The sequence below is a fragment of the Mus caroli genome, chromosome 19 (genome assembly GCF_900094665.2).
Source record: "Mus caroli chromosome 19, CAROLI_EIJ_v1.1, whole genome shotgun sequence".
In the NCBI taxonomy this organism is placed as follows: Eukaryota; Metazoa; Chordata; class Mammalia; order Rodentia; family Muridae; genus Mus; species Mus caroli.
In genome coordinates, this window is record NC_034588.1 from 16581734 (window position 1) to 16586128 (window position 4395).

A 4395-nucleotide genomic window follows, 5' to 3' on the forward strand; every position below is an offset into this window, starting at 1 on the left:
CCTATTTTGGACAGTAGTTAATCATTTTGATAGTTCTTACTTTCAATCTTTTTCTAACTTGTTTATCATTACTTAAGTGAAATTTGTACATAATTTAAGTCATCAAATTATACTATATATTTTATAAGTATGGAATAATTATTATATTTAGTATATTACATTTGAATATTAAATATTATTAAAGTGGTATATTATTCATTCTAATATGAGAAGAATTTCTTAGTCAATATTATATAGCTGAAATGATGTTTTTGAATGTTAATTTATTTTTCTACATTATACATTTATATCTTTAATACATACAGATCTTTGCTGTAAATTATGACATAAGGAATATACTAAGCTTTTTTTTTAACGATTTATTTATTTATTATATGTAAGTACACTGTAGCTGTCTTCAGACACACCAGAAGAGGGTGTCAGAGCTCATTATGGATCATTGTGAGCCACCATGTGGTTGCTGGGAATTGAACTCAGGACCTTTGGAAGAGCAGTCTGCTCTTACCCACAGAGCCATCTCACCAGCCCCTATACTAAGCTTTTAAAACTCAGTCAATCGATCATACATTGTGTGTGTGTGTGTGTGTGTGTGTGTGTAGTTAAAATACATTTAGTATTAGGAACTTCTTGACCTCTTCTGGTACATATATTCAATCTTATGGCATTACTACATTATTTCAATTTTTTGTTTATTAAAAATGTCTTTGATGCTTGCAGACAACCATTAGATTGAGCATGGAGACTGCAATGGAGGAGTTCGGGGAAGGAGTGAAGGAGCTGAAGGGGTTTGCAACCCCATAGGCAAAACAACAATATCAGCCAACCAGAGCTCTCAGGGACTAAACCATCAATCACAGATTACGCATGGAGGGACCCATGGCTTCAGATGCTTATGTAGCAGAGGATGGCTTTATCTGGCAACAATGGGAGGGGAGGTCCTCCACCCTGTGAAGCCTCAATGCCCAGTGTAGGAGAATGCTATAGCAATAGGGAGTTGGTAGGGGAGCACCCTCATAGAAGCTGGGAAAAGGAGGGATGGGGTCGGGGTTTGCAGAAGGAAACTAAGAAGGGGGATAACATTTGAAATGTAAATAAATAAAATAACCAAGAAAAAGTTTTTAAGAAAGGTCTTCAAACATCTGTATACTTATAATACTGAAAAAGTGTTCATTATTTGATTTTTTCAGGTTACTTGTATTTTTTCTTTATTAAATTTATTATTAGCCATTTGATATTCCTCAGTTGAGAATTCTTTTTTTTTTCTCTGTATCTAATTTTTTAATAGGGTCATTTGGTTTTCTGGAGTCTAACTTCTTGAGTTCTTTGTATAGATTGGATATTAGCCCTCTATCAGATGTAGGATTGGTAAAGATCCTTTCCTAATCTGTTGGTTGCCATTTTGTTCTACTCACAGTGTCCTTTGCCTTCCAGAAACTTTTCAATTTTATGAGGTTTCATTTGTCTATTGTTGGTGCTGGTTCAACTGGTGGTAAGCATGTAGAAGAATGCAAATTGATCCATTCTTACTTCCTGTACAAAGCTCAAGTCCAAGTGGATCAAGGGCTTTCATATAAAACCAGATACATTGAAACTAATAGAAAAGAAATTGGGAAAGAGCCTCAAGAACATGGGCATAGAGGAAAATTTCCTGAACAGATCACCAATGGTTTACACTCTGTTATTTGATTTTTAAGAACATTAAGAAAATTATTGTTAGACAAGAGAGTATATCATAAATCTTGACAATTGAAAGATAATACTCTAAGTGACAGTCCACAAACAACAAACATTGATGTGAGTTCAAATGTGCTGGAAAATATTTATCTTTCCAAGTAAGAAATCAGTATGTTCTGTTAAACATACAAACTCAAGTAATAATGTCTAATTTTATTGTTTTTTATTAAATAGTAAGTATGAGAAAAATTATGAGATTGAGAAATAATACTATATGTTTTAACTTTAAAATAGCAGTATTCAATACTACTGCACAAAACATTGAGAAACATACACATTGCTTCAATTATAGAGGTTACTGCCAGATTATCTAGAAAAGATATCTCACAAAAGGATGTAGATGACATCTTATTTTATAACAATTTCTGTGATCTGCATTAGCCTCACCATGAAACTTACTTAGAAAGGTCAGTTTCATGTGAAGCTTATTCTGAAGTTCTGTGTACCACAAGTCAAACTTACAACTCAAGCTTTGTCATATGATTAAATTTTATTTGTAACTTCTAATAAATCAGGACCTCAATAGGTAACTATGAAATATATCTCTTTGGTAATCAGACTTTGTATCATTGTCACCAAAATATCCAAGGGACAATTTAAAGGAGAAAATTTTATTTTACTTGAAGTTTTAGAGAATTCATCATGCATCATAGTAGGAAGGATGTGTCAGAGAAATTAGCATCATGACTGTCAGGAACAGAGAGAGATGTAAAGCAACCAAATGCAACACACCTCTAGGGCCTTGTCCAGAGACCTATGTGTCCAAGCAAAGCATTGGTACCTCTAAATTGGTACAGGCACATAGGGGTCATTGTTTCTGCAGGTGACTATATGTTGAATAGGATTCTCACATTCAAAGTCTTTGCAGCTATTTCAGAAGATCTAAATTCTATTCTATTATTTATTTCATTTTTTTTCTGTTAGGTTCAGTAGAAGTATTTTTTGTTATATATATATGTATATATATATATATATATATATACACACATACATACATACATATACATATACACATACACATACACATACACATACACATACACATACACATACACATACACATACACATACACATACACATACACATATATATATATATATATATATATATATATATGATTGTGGATAATCTCCTGAAATAGCAACAGCAGCAGCAACAATTATAGAATTCCTCCTCCTATTTTACCTCCCATTAATCCTCCTCTTCCTCCTCTTCTTCCTCCTCCTCCTCCTCCGCTCTTCTTTCTCCTCCTCTACCCTTTCCTCCTCTGCCTTCTTCTCCACCTCTTCTTTGGTTTCTTGTAAATTGGCTTTGCATGGGATATTTTTAAATACTTCAGAAGTCAAGTTCTTCAGCAGTTAAACAGATGATTTTCCTTCCAAATCATAATCATATATTTCACAGGGGAGTCAGTAGTAACAACATGTTGATCCATGCAAGGTAACATCTTTTGATGGTCATCCGTATGCCTTTCTTAGGTTGGTTCAATTCTTAAAAGTCAAGTCATTGAAGTTTCAAAGCTGCCTTTGTAATAGTGTCTTAATGATAAAACTTGAACCTCTGTGTAGATTATTTCCTTGGAAAGCAATTCTCCAGGCTGTAAAAAATCTTTTCAACATAACCCCTTATGTTTTCAGGTTAATTTATTTTTTTGGCCTTTTATACACTGACAGTGTGAACTCAAAGTGATTCCCTCACCCAAACCCAATTCTCAACTTCATCATTTGCTGTTCATTTCTCTTTTCATTGAAAATTCTTAAAATTCCCACTTCTGTTATGTTATTTGCAGCTTCTTCCAATTAAGGATCATTATATTTTAGGAAGTACTGGTTGATTATATTTTATTGATTCATTTGATCTGTCAGATTGAGCTATAACACAACGGGAAAAATAATTCTGACTGTTAAGGAGCCAAACAGTAATCATCACTGAGGGTTAACGTAAAATCCCTTAGATGACTCCCCCTAGCATTGCAGGGGTGGCTGCTGTGTCATATGTGAGTCAGTAGGTGGCAAAGAGGAGAGAGGCTATGTTTCCTATGCTCACTGCTCCGGCCTATGAACATCTAAATGATTGGTAGCCTAATATTACCTGAAAAACACAAACCAGAGATGGTCACCAGTTTGGTGTCAGGGAACTGGCTCAGGGAGGTACCCTGAAATGACCATCAGTCCAGCTGTGCAGGTTCAAGGGCTCCCAGGACCAGGAGCAAGCCTGAAACTAGAACTCTGCCTGGGACTTTCAGAAGTGAGCCTGAGATATATGACCCTCACATGGCCCACTTAGGCAGTCCAGGCAAGGAACAAGTCTGAGATGACAACCAGACTAGTATTATGGGGCCTAGACAGGGAGCTAGATGGAAACAACAATCAGTTGTGTGCCAGGCATGACTGGGGGGTGATAGACCATGCCCATGCCAGAGATTATCCTTACCCAATATCACAATGGGTGGATGGGGCATAGCATTTCTGAGATCACTCTTGAAAGGACTCCAGACACTAAGAGACTGGAGGATCCAATAAGAGGAGCTAAGTGGTGGAGAAATGGAAGAGAAAGATAAAAAGGATGTAGATATGATGAAGAGAGGCAGAATTGGAGATTCAAGAGTAGTGAAGAACAGTCTAATGTGAGTAGTTCTTGTTGCCACCCAGGACCATGGT

The 4395-nt window shown here is 35.7% G+C and overlaps 1 non-coding gene across 1 annotated transcript; it reads left to right on the forward strand.

Annotated features, from left to right (window-relative positions):
* Nucleotides 1–3692: 3692 nt before the first annotated feature.
* On the forward strand, nucleotides 3693–3824 carry LOC115030004. Its single transcript, XR_003835603.1, has one exon. It is a non-coding gene; the product is annotated as a small nucleolar RNA SNORA17 (small nucleolar RNA).
* Nucleotides 3825–4395: the final 571 nt, after the last annotated feature.